This window comes from Lycorma delicatula, chromosome 11 (assembly GCF_047948215.1).
Source record: "Lycorma delicatula isolate Av1 chromosome 11, ASM4794821v1, whole genome shotgun sequence".
Taxonomy (NCBI): domain Eukaryota; kingdom Metazoa; phylum Arthropoda; class Insecta; order Hemiptera; family Fulgoridae; genus Lycorma; species Lycorma delicatula.
This window is the reverse complement of record NC_134465.1, coordinates 72,382,083-72,399,831: the sequence shown is the minus strand read 5'-3', so window position 1 is coordinate 72,399,831 and position 17,749 is coordinate 72,382,083. Positions and strand designations below refer to the sequence as shown.

Below are 17,749 nucleotides of genomic sequence, written 5' to 3'. Positions count from 1 at the left end.
ATGGACACTGTGGCGGATTTTGTGTCGGGTTTCATTTCAAATGAAAGATCGAAAAGCGAGCGGTTGACAGACAGCTCCGTACGAAGCTGCCATTCACCCGTGCTTGTACGGGTGGGCGTAATGATGAAGTGCGGGGACTCTCGAGCCCCTGAGCTAAAAGACTGAATACCGGTGAGGCCGCCAGTTCAGTGGTATCCTTGAGGCGTAGCATAAAGGACCGAGTCCCGGTTGCTGGATGACGGAGACCGGGAACGACATAGCCGGACCTAGAGTTTTCCTCATCTGGGGACTAGAGGCGAAGGCACTTCCCAGAACCGTGTTTATGCTTAATTTCGGATCCGGTTCCTGGAGAAGGGTTAAAAAAAAATCATGAAACAGTAACAATATAAACCAATAGTATTCTAGTTATCTCAAGTAAATTTTAAGTTACATTCTTAATAATAAATTTTAAGATCGTGGTTAATATAATTTTATTGAAGAAAAAATCCAGTCGGTATAATGCAGTAGATGTAAACATAATTTAATAATACCTAAAACAGAAACACCATTAAAATTTTTCACACCATCTTTTTCAGTCACAAGTTGATCTTCCTCTGATATTGTACCGAGCTCGTAAAACAAGGGCATTAGTAAAATAGTAACTTTAAACCTAAATAAATGTAATTATCTTTCATTTTGTACTTGGTGCTGATGCAGGACCCCGGATAAATTTATTTTAACTATATATAGTCACATTAATTGAATTCTGATGCCAAGTGGTATTATTTAGTTCAATTAACGGTACTAGGTCAAAAATAGCTGGAATGCAAAAAGGAATATTACAAATAAACTGTAATTAAGCCTGAAGTCTAGCAAGGGAATTTAATTTTAAAACAAAACAAAAATAATTATATTATATTACAATTTTAAATATTATTTAAGATTATAAAATAATTAACGATTTAGGTACTTTCTAGTTAACCATATCTTCTTTCAAACATCTTTCGTAAATAATTATCAGCATTATTTTAAATGAAGAATCTGTTAATACATAGCACCCTTAAAAAGATAAAGAAAATTCTTTAATGGAATAATAAATTCAATGTTTACTGGTGTAATTATTGGGTATCCATTTCTCGAGATTACGAAGTCATTATTTTTATATAAAAGCTAATGAAACGAAACGAATCAAATACAATATTCTTAATTTAGAGATAAAACTTTTCATCCAGTCAGTAGTCCAGACTAAAATGGTAATTCTACTTTATTATATTACTCACCGTTATTTTTTATGCTGATATTAAAATTAAATTAATCTCATTATTTTTATAATAAATCGTCATAGAAATCAACAAAAAAGAAAAAAATTTGATATGTGTAATTTTAAATTACCTATCATAAAAAAAAATTCGACTAACCATCTACTTGAAAAGACTATTTGTCAATTAATAAATAAAGTGTAATAAAAATGGTTCAGATAAAAAATGATATGAATGCGGTTTCCGGCCTCTGGAAGGGGGGCTTGTTACGTGGAGGTGTAGTCGGTAGGGCGCAGGCTACATACGCTGTAACATCTGAGGAACCTGTTAACTTTGATCATAAATGGGATTACTCCCCTAACCAGAGGAAAAAAGGATAAAAAATGATAAAGACAGTAAAATTATAACAGCCAATAAGATTTTGAAATCGTAGGTAGAGTTCAACAAAAAAATTTCTTTCCTTTTCATTTCTCATCCGTTTTTTATTTTACTAAATAAAAAAAAAAAACTATATCTAACTTTTTTCATTCATCCTCTACAGATCTTTTTTTAAATGAATCCACGGTATACGAAAAAAATTTTTAGATGCGATTCAAAAAAAAATTGCAAAATTTTATATTGTTTAACTTATTTGAAAATATAGAATTTATTCAATAAAATTTATAGGAAAAAGTGACAAAAAATTGATTACAAAGTACGGGAATGCAAGGCTGGTAAAGTGTATTATACAGTGTCCCACTAAGAAACGGAGAAACTTAAAGACATGTTCTGTTGGTGAAAATAATGAACAAAATCTCATAAAAACATAGATCTGGAAACGGTTTGTTTTCAAGTTATGGCTAGCGAAATATTTCGCCCAGAGTTTAGCTCTTCTAGTAAAAAGAAGCCCTACTGTAATTTTTGGGACCCAAATTAAGGAGTAAAGTTGGTAGTTTCTTATGTAATTTGAGCAGGAAAATAGGATAAAACAGGTCCCAGAACTGTTCCTCCAGTAGTCTAAGATATCAGACGTAAAACACAAAATTCGGTGTCGAAAAACAAAGTTTTTTAGGTTAGTAGTACAATAACTTAGTTAAATATATACTATTATAGGACAGTATCTATAAAAAACCGTTTCATTATAAAAAAATATAAGTATTTTTTATTTCTCTTAAACTACATAACTTATACTACTTCTCTATACATTCGCCACGTGTATTAAGATATTTATCGTAGCGGTATACCAGCTTCAATAGCCGCTCGTCGTATTCTTCTGCCGCTAGTCCATTTAACAGCATTTTTAAATTCACTGTCATCCGCTCCACTGCTTACCACTCAAAACTTTTTTCAATTTCCCAAACAAATGGTAATCAGTAGGAGCTACGTCCGGACTATATGGTGGGTGATCATAAATTTCCCATCCAAATGTTCTCAATAAATCACGTGTCGGACCCACAACTTGTGGACGTGCATTACCATGCAGCAGGATGACTCCGTCGGTCAGCCGCCCACGTCACCGATTTTGAGTGGCGCGCCGTAACTTACGTATCGAAACATCGATTTTCCTGTTCATTTTATAACGTAATAACTCACACATAATCAAAGATACTACAATGCGACAACTTACAGACAAAAATGCAGTGTGTATATTATTAACGTGCCATGAACGACACAGGTTTTCCAACCTTAAGGAGAGAAATTTTCCAGCGGTTTTTACTTTAGAGATATTCATCGTATAAAGACGAAGAGAGTATTTGTTTGTACGGAATAAACAAAAAAATTATTCGATCAATCGCATCCAAATTTTTACCCAAGTTTCTTGGAATAACTGAGAAAGTTTGTAGATACTGGAAGTTGAGAGTTCCAGCGTTCAAGTCCTAGTACAGCCAGTTATTTTTATACGGTTTTGAATACTAGATCGTGGATACCGGTGTTCTTTGATGGTCGGGTTTCAATTAACCACACTTCTCAGAAATGGCTTCTCAGAACTGAGACTGTACCAGACTACACTTCATTTACACTCATACATATCCTCTGAAGTATTATCTGAACGGTAGTTACTGAAGGCTAAACAGGAAAAAGAAAGGAGTCCTGTGGGTCCAGATTCTGGCTAGACGGGTTGGCTAGTGACTAATAAATGCGGAAGAATTAACTAAACTTGTAGAGAATTTAATTCTGAGAAAATTAATATAAATACAAGTAATAAAAAGTAAATAAAATGTTTAAAAAATTTTTTTTTTTTTATTGAAGCAAAACAGACGAAAAATAGACATAAATTTATATTAATCTTTTTGTATCTAATAAACATTCTCTTTAAAAACAAAAACGTTAATTACTGAAAATAATTTTAAATGAAATACAAAATTTATACAGTGAAAAATTATTTTAGCTAAAACGAATTACGTAAAAAACTAAATTGAAACGTATGTTTCTCCGTTTGTTCGTGGGACACTGCATAACACATTACAGCCAATCTGAAGTCAAGATTAAGAAAGTGAGATTACTTATTTCTCATTCTTTTATGTACTGTTATTATAATTACATGAGATTATTAATCAGATCTAATGAAAAAAAAAAAAATAATAAATAGTAAATTTCTGATACATATGTTTATAATTGAAGTATAATTTGAATCTAAGATATACAAAATATAATTTTACGGGTACGTTTGGAAACCTTTGTATAATCAAGGTTTATTTTTATAAACAATTCGTAATGCAATGAAATCAGTATAAAATGATTTTTTGCTGAAAATTCTGGAAATAAATGAAATAGTAACGATTAATTACCTGAATGACAATTAACATACGGTTTAAACTTATAAATAACACGTAATTAAAATAGATTCATTAGTAATTCACTTCCAATCATCTTTTTGATACTTATAAAAGTACTAGATCATTATTTCTACAACAAAAATTAATGAAATGTAAAAAGTAGACAGAAATACATCCCGGAATTCAAATTACGATGTAGTTTCACATTTGAAACTAATATAGTGAAAACTATAAAAGAAAATCCAATTTTCCTCGTAATAAAAGCAAATTTTTATACGAATAAAAATAAGGATCCGATATAAAATCAAAATATAAAAAAATTCACATGTTAAAATGAGATAAAAAACGCAACGAATGATATTTCAAGGTAACGCTTGACTAATTGATTTTTTACGTAGTATGAGATAAATCACAGACAGTTGTAATTGCATTTATCAATTTGATAAAAGAAAAAGTTAAAAAACACCCATAGTTAATTTTAATTGTAGAATTAAATAAATATTTTTGTAAGAAAACTTATTAATTTTAAATAACTTATTAAACAGTAATAACATTTTTTTCACGTTAAATCCACAGATATAAAATAACTAGGGACGACCCTAGTTATTTTATATCTAGCATAGACAAACAGTTTTTTAAATATTAAAATAATGTAACATATTTTCTTATATGGTAATGTATTAAATAGAATAAAACTAAGAATTTATCTTACCTATATAGTGATAATGTACTATCGGTAGAAACATCCACATCTTCAGCTCATTCACTGGTTTTCACATATTTTCAAATTTACCGGCAGAAGGCAAACAGTTGAAAGAAATTTTAAAAATTCTAAGTCTGTCTGTGGACTAAAGATAACAATTTTCTCCATTAAGGAATTTATTGATAACTGATACAGGAACAACACAATTTCGCCACATTTATCCGTATCAAAAGAAATAAAAATTATTCAAAATAAAATTAGTAACTTAAGGAGAAATTAAAAATCATTATGCCATTTATTAACTCAAATCTTATTGAAAATGTCTGGACAGATAAATAGAATAATTTTATCATATCAGTACTATGATAAATATTTCAACAGAATAATTGTTACTCTTATTTGTATTTATGAACATAAAAACTACATACCTGTATAAAGAGAATGACATTTATACATAATGTTAAATATCTTAGAAATAAAATCTGTTAACTAAGACAAGAAAGCGCTTACATTATTTTTTTTCTTTTCTAATTCTCATTTGTCATGAAAATAATCTTCATAATTTCTCACATCTTCTAAATGCATCTTTTTGGTCAGCGGGATTTAATCTTAATTTCTCACATCTTCTAACTGCGTTTTTTAGTCAGCGGCATTTATTCTACATAATTTCTCACATCTTCTAACTACAACTTTTTAGTCAGTGGGATTTAACCTTCATAATTTCTCACGTCTTCTAATTTCATCTTTTTAGTCAACTGCATTTAATTAATAAAAGAGTTTCTTCATTTGCGTTTCACTTGAAAATGTAAAAAACCTATTCAGAAAAACACGCGATATTTTGTGAATAGTAAGCGGAAATTTTCCTCCCCCCATTAACCTACGCCACTCACCAAGACTCAAAAGAGTCTCCCTGGACAAGCCAGGGGATTGTACACGAAAACAACCAAGGGAGGATGATGCCCTAACCATAAATGTTACCCTAACCCTAACCTGTTACCCCCAATCATCCAACAATCCTATCGGATATACCAAGGTGCCTGTAGAACCTCCTGCGGTTATAATAAACAAACACACTTATAGGAATAGTGTAACCAACTCTCTTCCTTTTTTTTTTTCCAGATCAGTGCTGGGAGCTGTTACACTATTCCTAAGGGCTCAGAGTCCAGTCATAGGAATCGTCCAACAGGCTTTTTTTCCAGATTAGACTGGATGGACAGCCTGTATTCCTGACTATTCCTATGTGTGTGCGTGTGGTTAACCCTATCCCCCAACTAAGCTAGGTAGCAATTACATTTCCATAAACTTTATTGGTTTTGTACTATATGAAATTGCTACTTATAATTTTGACCTACACAATCGCATATACTAATCCTATCCCCTTTAACCTCTACTAATCCTATACCCTATAACCTATTACCCTCTAAAATATCTAGCCCCTTTCTACATGTTTAAATGCCCACTACTCACTGTCGTAAACATCTCTTCTATTCTATGTTTCTATTTCTCTCTCTTCATTCACTCGTTCCGTTTTTCTTCTTTTCTTCTGTTTTGTTCTTCCGATTCTGTTTTGCATCTGCAACATAAAATTAATATCCAGATGTAAGTTTCATATTTATTACTATTTACAAGGATACAATTTAGTAAACAAAGGGTGAGTGTATAAGCTACTGTGTATCCTGTATATAAAGCAGAATTACATGCAAATGTAATGACATAATATTGTATATAACAGTTTACATAATATAGTGCTATTCTAACAACACTGTAAATTGCATGTTAATAAAATTATAGCTTTTGTTTGAATTACAAATATGCAATAATAAATCTTAATAATTATAATTTATAGTTTTGCAAGTTTTTATTAGCCAAATTACTGAAATATATTACTTTACTGATTTTTTTTTTAACAAACAGAATATTTAGATTGGAAATAATACATCTGATGTCAATTACACAAACTACTTCTAACTATTAAGTCGGTGTTATTTTAGACCATTTTTATTTCTTCTTTGAACTTACAAATTTTCTAAAGTTGAGTAATTTTATTGTTAAGGACCTCATTAATGCACGAATGAATTTTAACTTTTTTATTTATTTATCCTAACTTTTTTGTCTTCAAAAGTGTTATTTTTCTGAACTTTATTTATTTTGAGTTTATTGTTATTTAATGTTATGTACCTATTAATTTTTAAAGTAGGATAATATCTGCAGATCCATAAAAGTTCTAAAATCTAAAGAGTGTCGTCATTGGTTTCCCTTATTTTTACTGCGTAAAACAAAAAAGTAACGGATAAAAATTGTATTGCTATAACTTCAGCTGAAACTTCATTGAATAACAACAACATGCTTTCACTGATAAAATCTACCCGTTCCTAACTAAAAATATTTTTGCATTTTATTATAAAATTTCACGTGTTTATATTTAATTAATTAATATGGTATTTAAATATAATTGTTTTGATTTATAAAATGTATTTTTATGTTCTGATCGGTTTAAAAGTTTATTTATTTGAATTAAAATCTTGTTAAATTTTAATTCAATTCAGTTCACAAAAATAAAAATTTAGACAACATATTTACATTATAATTTTTTTTTCGTTTTCGCGCATAGTTTATTAATTAAATAATACATCATTTTAGTATTATACTCAGATAAGCACTTCTTGCTTATATAAAAAAAAAATCATTGAATCTTTTTGGTTGTAGGTTATACAACTTAGCCCTTAATTGGGAAAAATTTTAAAACGGTAATTTTATAGTATGTGGTAATCATGTTCAATTTTTTTCATAATTATATTTTTATATATATATAAAACGTATACATATATATAAGTAGCTTTTGTTTTAAAAATATTCTAACAAATATCTTGCATTTTTAATCAAAACGTTAAACAATATATACATATATAGTGTAGTTTTTCAGTGTTAATTGGTTTACACTATAAAGTTTTAAAGTTATACAAAATTAAATGAGATGAGATGATTGTCTTTACTTACATTAGTATCAAAGGACAGATGAAAGTCTTGTAAAATACAGAAAAAATATAAACATTTTATAACTTACCATTCGTTGAATGTTTTTGAGTAAAAGTAAGAGTAACATATACTATTATTCTCTATTCTTATTAATACAGACTAAAAATAATATCTATTTATCTTTCCAGTTTCTCTTCAATAAGATATAATACTGAAATTTTCCTTATGGATATTAATTGTAATTTTAGTTCAGAAAATTTCTCTCTTATTCTTGACATTTTCCCCTTACTCCTTTTTCTTTATAACTGCTTTTCTGATTTTTTTAGAGTTTAATCATTATAGTAGAAATTCAATTGGTTCTCACGAGTGTTTATTATTTCCATTTTAATATGTGTAACACAATAATATTTAATTAAATTCATTTAAATTTATGTAGTTAATTCACTAACATTAATTTTCATCAATTATGGTAAGCATTTTTTAACTATCTTTAAGTAAATGAAAAACATGTTTAAATGAATTAAAATTATTTCAAAAAATGAGAATCAGTTGTTTGGTTACTAGGATACTGATTTCAAAATAAAAATTACGATGCATTCAGCTAATTATTAAAAAAACTATGCCAAACGTTAAAAGTTGAATAAAATATAATTTCCAACCTCCCTGATGGAGTGAAAGTATCTTTCTTAAAAAAAAAAAAAAATTCATCTGGAAGGTCCCAGGTTTGAATCCCAGTCAGGTAATGTATTTTTTCCCGTCCTATAAAAGTTCCGTCTCATATTCCCCCACACAAGCTCCAAACCAGGTTGATGATTAATTTATCATAATAAATCTATAAAATAATCATCAATCTCCCACCCCTAAAAAAGCAAGATTTATAACTTACATTATTATTGATTACTGATTCTAAGAGATTTCTCAGAATAATTTGCATTTATTGCTGATAATTGGAGACCGGATTATATGCATTTGCATATTAAGCCCATTCTCACCGGTTATTGCATATTTTCCTTAACATCTAGAGATGATGCGTATTTTCGCTGTATTTACAATATTTTCCGGTAGGATACCTAGTTAATAAATGAAATCTTACGTTGTACCCGGCCAAACCTATTAGCCGCACGTCTATTCTCTGCAGCCGTGCGTCTATGGTTTTGGTAGGATAATATTATTATGTGCCCAAATAAAACACAGAATCACGCGAAAAAAAGACGGACGATACCGTTCTGCGTCGCGCACGTCTACTGCAGCACTCCTCCCATCAGGCAATTAAAGTACGGAAGTTATTGTTGACGAGCTTATCGCTTTAATTTACTTTTTTTATATATTTCAGCAAAGTTTAATATGTACCATGCCTCCCAAAAAAAAAAGGTCTCTTCGTAGACTATCCTGGAACATTTACATACGTCGGAAATTTATTATATTGTCGAGTTTGCGAGAAAAATATGTTTATACAAAAAATTTTAAATAGACCAGCACGTGAAGACAAATCTTCATATCGCAGGATTGTAAAAGAAAAGCCCACGAGAATAACTTATAACAGCGACAAGTAGCAGTGATTTCACTTAAAAAGGTAAACAAAAAAACTATTTTAGCGTAGATTTACGTGAAGCATTGGTTACAAGTAATATTCCTCTTCACGAACTTACAAATTCTACCTTCAAAGATTTTCTGCGAAAATATTGCTTGAATCAAAATACACCACATGAATCAATATTGCGTAAAGATTACATACCGACGATTTACCTACAAATTATGGAAGAAATCCGCAATGAACTCGAGGATAGCATTATTTGGATTTCAGCCGACGAAACTACCGAAAGTTGTGGTTGTTACATTGCGAATTTAATTGTCGGTGCATTAAAACTAGAGCCTTCTTCTTCTTATGTCCGGGCCTACATGACCTTGAAAAGACAAATCGTTCTACGATCGTCAGATTTGTGAACGAGCGTATTAAAAAATATTTCCTGAATCTTCTGCAGTTGAAAGAATGTTTATATTTCTCTCAGATGCTGCTCTCTACATGATCAAGGCAGCCAAAGCCCTCCAAGTATTTTATCCACATTTGATTCATCCGACGTGCTTTTCTCACGTCACGGGAGGGTAGCCCTCCTGTGGAGAGGCATCACGGGATCCAGAAACGGAGGTCGTGTCGCTTCCCGTTGGGAAGGTCTAATGGGTGGAAAATGCTGAAGGGTGGTAGCTAGACATCACGCGTCACATAAGGTCAACCGAGGCAACGTCTTCTAGGGGGTTACCCGTTGGTCTTGTGCGGATAAAAAAAAATGTATACTAAATATAAAAATAAAATAACTCCATTTTAACAATATAAGTTTATTTTTGTAATGTTACAGTTTAATGTTTTTATCCGTTATGTTTTTAATTTCGGTATAGAGTTTGTTTTTAATATATTATCGATTGTGGATTAGCGAAAATCAGTCTGAGAAAAAGAGATGTTCATAAGAAAAAGATGACGTATTCTATGTTTTTATGCAGAGGGGTATGAGCATTTCGAGCTATTTACATTACTGCTGCTAAACATTTCTCAGCTGCCGGCCTCCATGACGCGAGTCGTAGCTTCTCGGCCTATCATCCGGAGGTCCCGGGTTCGAATACCGGTTACGCATGCCATTTTTACACGCTACAAAAATTGTTATACATCTCATCATCTGAAGCAATAACTAACGGTGGTCCCCGATGTTAAAAAAAAGTGCTTAGCTAAGTCATCTTAGGTGAGAGAAACGACTTAAAAAAAGTTAAAAAAATTGAATTTTTAAATAATAAACTTATTACTTATTAAATTATGCATTTTTTACTCTAGATAATATTTATAGGCATATGTACTCGGTTAATTTCTATAAAGTATAAACTAATTGTATAATTGCAAACTTATACATTGCGAATAATAAATATTATTTTAAGTCGACGTTCGATGTCCTTCTCTCAAGTTCTCTGTCACTCTTAGTGCCAATTACACTTCACTTCTTCTTTGAAGTCGGGATTCAATCATAGTGCAGTATTTTGGTCACGCAAGGCTTGTCATCTTGAAGTTTCCTAATTAAAGAATCAATAAATTGTCTCAAAATAATACCGTTACAATTTTTTGTACATAAGTTGACTATAAAAATTGAAGTGGATTACACGGGTGAAACGAGCCCTGGCCGGCTAGTGCAATAATAAGAAATAAATTTCTGAAATTTCATAGATTTTTATACTGTACTTTATTGTACAAATGTAAACGTCTGAAATAATTAAATCCATGCAGCTTAATAAATACTTTAAAATAATTACAAAAATAACATTTTACAACAATATTTTATACTCTGACATTTCAGGTAAAAATATTACAGTCCACGATCGATAATAAAAAATAAAATTTACTCCTTATACATTTTTTTACCATTATTTGTTATTCTGACATAAAAACTGCATAAAATCATTTTTAGACTCAAGATGATCGAATTCAAAGCGATATAAAATATTTACATTTTTTCTCAATTTTTTGGTAATTTAAAATTAATGATTTCATGATATATAAATTGAATACTTAATTCAACTTCTATATCCTTTTTAATTAAGGACAATTATTCATCAATTAATACAATTATTTATTTTACTCCAATTATGTTTTTTATTTAAATAACTAATCATTAAAGAAAAATAATAAATGATCAATATGTAGTCTAGACCTACGGTAGACTGTGTGTTTACATAAGGTGAGGTGTGAGGTCAGACAGGATAGGAGATCTGGTAGAATTATGGAAAATGCCTTTGGGAAATGAACGAAGAGTTTTGTAGAGAAGGTAAAAATAAAAAAAAAGGATACGAAACATGAAGAGTGGGTTACATGAAAGCGAAAAGGAAAGAGGAGTAAGTGGGGAAAAAGAGAGTTTAGAAATGAAAAATCGCGGATTCGACCCTAATTTGTTCCATAGGGGCGTTCTGACACTACCGCGGGATACATTTACCCCCTTCTGGTTATAATCCGGCAGCTGTAGTATTATACAAACTCACCATAACATCACACCACCATCACCTGCGGGGCGATTGATTAGATATATATATTCTTTAATGTCCGACACTTTAACTGGCGCTATTTCTTCCTGATTTAACACCACCTAATCTCAAATATATACGGGTTGAAAAATCTAATATATTAATAATAATATTAAGTAATAAATCATAAATATCTTTTGAAAAAAATCTTTGAAATATTCTCGGCCTTATAAGATTATAAATTTAATAAATTATTATAGATATTAATGGGATTTCTTTTTATTTTATTTTAGTTGTTAATTTTTAATAATTTATATAATTTAGATGATCTATTATATAAAACAAAAAAAAAATCGTGACTGAAAAAAATCTGCTAATATTTTTTTATTACATTTAATGATGATATTTATCATCATTAAATGTAATCATCATTTTTATCATCATTTTTTATCATGTTTATCATCATTTTTGGTGATTCTAAAAATATAGAATCACCAAAAATATAATTTTATTTAAAACAACAATAAAATGAACTAAAATCAACCTCTTGATCCAGAATATATTAGAATTCTAGAACGTGTCCGTACTTATAACCAAGTTATGATCGACTTCATATTCGAAAGTTTAACCATTCTTCTGGACTGATTTTTTTTTTTTTTTAATTACTTGTAAGGAACTGTCATTACACCGAGTTCTATCTACAATTTCAAAATAGATAGGTAACCTAAAGAACTTTGTATTTAAAAGTAAATTTTTTTTGACACTTAGAATGTTTACCTGTATAACACACAAAATAACAGAACCAGGGTAACGGATTTATTCTAATTAAGACGAAAAAGAGAAAAGAATAATGAAAAAACCCAGAAGGAACTAAAAGGGATCCGTTTCTTTGTAATACACACGATGGCACCTCCAAAACCTCAACGAGAAGGGTTACCGGACCGAGATAAAAATTTATATAAAAACGGTAGGGTGCGGACGATGAATTGTTACGTTTCAACAATTAAAGGGATGAGGCGGGTACTGGATCTGCAGGACAGAGGAAAAAATACTGCAAGAAACTAGTGGAAAAATTCAGTAGTTCGACGAGGCCCGAGGCCTTTTTTTAGCGCAGTCGTGATGACAAGCAATAACAGTGAATAATTTCGCAAGCCCAAGTTCGACGCGGTTGCGGTGACGGTGATATCAGTAAGCCTATAGTAATAACGAGTAAATAGTAATAACGTATAGTAACCACGTTACAAGTATTCCGGCGTGGTAAAAAGCTGAATACAGGAGTTGATCGGAGAGTTATTCATAAACAGTTAGGAAAGTGACAGACAGACAGTATTCTACTCATTTATAAAGTGGAGGGTAGTTCTATCGTAAGCAGTAAAAATAAATAGTAATATTTGCAGAAATTGAAATGTTTGAACTTTAGACTTCTGTTGTTATATTGTTAAAATATTTTGTTCTAGCAGTCCTTATAACGTTTCTAGTAAATTGGACTGTAATCTGGTTCTTATAATTTAATTGTCATTAAACAAATTTTGTCCTTTTTATTTGAATTACTATTTTATGTGTTATTTATACGTTCTGTCACTATTATTATTAATTTTTTTTTTTTTTGTTTTCCGTAGAGGGAGGAAAAAGCTCTGCCAGCCGCCGTCAGACCCGCACTGACGGCAGTGCGGGGCTCCCACCCCCTAAAAAATCTCCCCCTCTTATAATGGAGGGGTCGGATCTAAACTATATGGTATGTACACAGGCATGATCACCCAGGCACTCCCCTATCCGAATTATGAATCTAGCTCACCGGAAGGAATCCCCAAGGAGCGATCGATGAGCGACGACTCCGAGGAGCTCCCGCTGCCAACCCCCAGAAGCTGCCCGACTTGATTACCCGTTATCGAACTCCAAGTCTGTATCGATTCACATCTCCTCAACCTGTAGTCGCCTCTCGTCTTTGGTCTTCTCTCCTGTCATAGTTGCAATCGTAGTCGAGACACATTTCCATTTGTCGTTATTGCTGAGCATCACCTCGATTATATTGTTGGCTCCCTCCACACCCTGATGCTTGAGCACTACCCTTAAGTTGCGCCATCTTTTCTTTTCTTTCTTTTTCCGGTTTAGCCTTCGGGAATCACCGTTCAGGAATTACTTCAGAGGATGATATGTATTGATAGTAAATGAAGTGTAGTCTTGTACAGTCTCAGTTCGACCATTCCTGAAATGTGGGGTTAATTAAAATCCAGCCACCAAAGAACACCGGTATCCACGATCTAGTATTCAAATCCGTATAAAACCTTTACTAGGACTTGAATGCTAGAACTCTCAACTTCCAAATCAGCTGATTTGGGAAGACGCGTTCACCACTAGACCAACCCGGCGGGTTTAAGTCACGCTATCTAGGACAAAAGAACATCACATGCTCTGCTGTATCCAGCCCGCCACAATCATGACAGCAACTTGTATTAAATCTGCCCATCCTGTACAGATAGTTCCGGAAACAAATAATAATAGTAATTATTATTATTATTGTTTTTATTATTTATTTTGTTTATATAACTTTAGGGTAATTGTATTTATAAGAAATCTTTAGTTTGTTAGTCTCTCAAAATTCTGGTTAAACCGCGAAAACGCGACAATATATACAAGAAAAACTTCACGGCAATTGAATAAACTGATTCTCTTTTAATATGAAATATTTACAAGAAATATTTATTTTTAATTTGGCCGAACAATTCATTTCAATTTGATAGTTATACTGACTACAAAGGGGGAACCTTATGTCATCCTTAAAATGTTCCTTATCCATATCAAAGTGTTTCTATTTAACGGTAGTAGAAAAAGCTTGATCTGATTTTGAGATCCTTAATAGATTAAGCCGGCCTAGCTAATCCTACCTTAAAAGATAAATGACAATGCATTACAAATGATTAGGAGGCTATTATGTACTGTTACCACATATATACCTAATTTAATATCGGCGGGCGATAACGGTAGCAACGATGTGAGTGGGGCGCACAGTATACGGACGCGTTGATATAAGCATCACTCCCACCGCGCACTTCTCCAACCAGTGGCGTTGCAGCCCCACCAATCTCAGGCTTCTATAAAAGAGCGTGCACGAGAGTGAATTGGCAGTACATCGTCGACCACCACCTAGAAGGCAGAAGAAGTTCCCTGGCCGGCTCAACGTGGGACCTCCAGGCGGATGCCAACATCCCCACCGGAGCAGCAGGCCTGGCCGGGCCGCCGAGAAAGCCGCTAGACACGGACGCTACCTTTACGCTTCAGACTTCCCGACTTCGCCGGAGACCAGCATCCGGACCCTACAGCTCTTCTCATTGTTAACGCCAAAAAAGCGGTCCTTTTCAGGGCCACCACAAGGTTACGAATTATGTGCCGTTGAAGCCATTCGGCGACAGTATAAATATATTGATATCAATATAACTTTAAGTCCAGTCGATGGATAACGGAATACCCAGGACAGATATGTATGCAGAAGGAGCCATCCAATCAGAACCATATAAATACTAAGCTAATAATTATACAGGTTCTTAAATTCTTAATATAGATCTAGTTAATGTGTACTCAAAACCCAATGAACAATCCGAAAAAAGGAATCAATAATAACGAAGAGCAGTAAATATAAGAAGATTTGGCGAAAAGAGGGATCTTTGATTAAGACAAACATACCAAGAACTTCTAGGTCCTTACATGTAATGTGTATGTAATGGGAAATTTGTAAATTATAATAACTACTCAAATGTCAGTTTTTTATTCCCTTACGCATATTGTAATTAAAAAATATTCTTACTGTCTAAATTTAATACATCCATTTTAATTAATACATAAATAATTTTATTCTTTTTTTTTAACCTCCATGACTACCGTAAGGTATTGCCTCAGAGGATGAGACGAATTATTTGTAGCGTGTGTGAAAAATGTCATGCCTAACCGGGATTCGAACCCGGGACCTCTGAAAGAAAGACCAATACGCTACCACTCGCGCCACGGAGGCCCGAAATTAATGACAATCTATGTAACTTCATTCATGCAATAGTAAACAAAAGTCTGATGTCGAAAAATATGATGGGCGATAAGGAACTGTTACTGTATGGAACTTGAACCAAGAACCTCCAGATTAAAAGTAAGGATATTAGTACTTCGCCATGGAGATCGGCATACAATATATTATATAGGATATTTAAGATAAATGCTTTCGAATATTTTATTCTTAACTTTGATTATAAGTTTTCTTAATTTTATGATCGATTACGTAAGCCGTAATAAACAATCGTAATGTTGGTAAATGAGCATTAACTATTTAACTGTTACGTTTAGTTATAATTTTACCTTTTGATTTTAGGTTTCAATTAATGGAACTTTTAAAAAAGTGTATGTTTTTATTTTAAACAAATAATTTAATAAAATTGTTATTTATTTATTGAAAAATTATAACAACGATTATTTTTTTTATATGAGTTATGAGAATGTGTATTTGCGTACATGCGCGTAAAATATATATATACTACGTTCATCTACATATCATTTTCATTTGAACGTTGAGTTGTTTGTCAACTGCTGTCTTTTTGTCACACACAAAAAAATAACCTAGAATTTTAATCCGTTACAAAAAAAAAAAAAAGAATAGAATGTTTACATAAAACGCATCTGTTCAGAGTACGATTTGTCACTCACCAAACGATTTGTAAATGGCATCTACAGTTCTTTGTTTGGATCCTGAAAAATCTTCTACTTTTTTTTTTATTTTACCAGACAGACAGACAGATGATATTAATGAATTTTTTCCGTTTTATTTTATATATTATTTATTCTTTTTTTTTTTTTAACTTCTTTCCTTTCTTTTACTCATATTCTTCATTTTACTCATATTATAAATTTATGTATGATGTATTTGTTATAAATTAAGCTTACTTTTCTATATAATAGTTAATTTACAAAAACGTTGAAAAAGACATTTAAACTGAAATCAACAATTATTTGTTAATAAATCAGCATTGTTAGCGAAGTAGCTAAATAAATAAAACTGCGATATAAAAATGTTCATATATATATATATATATATATAAAAATAAAAATAAAAATAAAAATTTTTGTTTGTTCAAAATCTTAAATCTTCGAAAGTCGTCACCGATTGCTTTGAAATTTTGACACAACATTGCACTCGAATACGCGGGTTTTTATACACTTACTATTTATATACCTAAGATGTCACACCTGTGACAGGTAAAAACATGCGTTTTTTGAAAAACAGCGCTATCTGTTGGACGTAAAAGCAACACACGTTATACTAAATATTGTACGATTCCCGTTCAATGTTTCCGATATGTGTCCGCTATAGACTAAAAAACTACTGGAACGATTTACGTGCGGGGAAAGGAAGAAAGGAAAAAAATGGGAAAAGGGAAAAAGGGAAGAAGGTAAAAAGAGAAGCAGGGGAAAATTGAAAAAAAGAAAAAAGGGGAAAACGGGGAAAAGTAAATGAAAAGGAGAAAGAAGAAAAAATAAAAGATGAAGTGGAAAGAAAAACGGGAAGGAAAGGGGATAAGGGGAAAATTGGGAATTGAATAGGAGAAATGGGGGTAAGGGAATATGGTAAAAATGAAAATGGGGTAAAGGATAACGGGGAAATGAAAATTGGAAAAAGGGGGAAAATGAAAATGGGTGAATGGAAAGGGGAAAGGGAATAGGGAAAAGGGAGAAAGGGTAAAAGGGAAAGGTTAAATTTTCTAGAGTTTCGTAATATTCATTTTGTTTATGTTTTATCAAACTTTCGATTGTGTTCATTTAATCTACATATACACTAAAATCTAGCATTAGTGAAGCATTGCCAGGTCTGTTAGTATATAATAAAAAATTTATTAATAAAAAAGTAAATACATCGCAAACGAAAAATCGCTGTTCAGTGCTCTTTAGAATTATGTGGTGAATTCTGTTCTTTCGGCGTTAGGTTGGTTACTCTGTGGGTACGTTGTTCTAGGTACTGTAATAAACTAAGAGTTGATTGTGTTGCGATTGAACATGCTTAATTTCGTTTTGTGTTTTTTTGTTTATATGAATCAGTAGTTGCG

At 31.7% G+C, this 17,749-nt stretch overlaps 1 long non-coding RNA gene across 3 annotated transcripts in view; it reads right to left on the bottom strand.

Annotated features, from left to right (window-relative positions):
* Positions 1–17,749, bottom strand: part of LOC142332316 (uncharacterized) — a 673,176-nt gene that overhangs the window by 166,243 nt on the left and 489,184 nt on the right. For all 3 annotated transcript variants that reach the window (XR_012758251.1, XR_012758250.1, XR_012758252.1), the window contains one exon: positions 5,208–6,270. This is a non-coding gene — a long non-coding RNA (uncharacterized LOC142332316). The remainder of the gene's footprint in view (positions 1–5,207; positions 6,271–17,749) is intronic.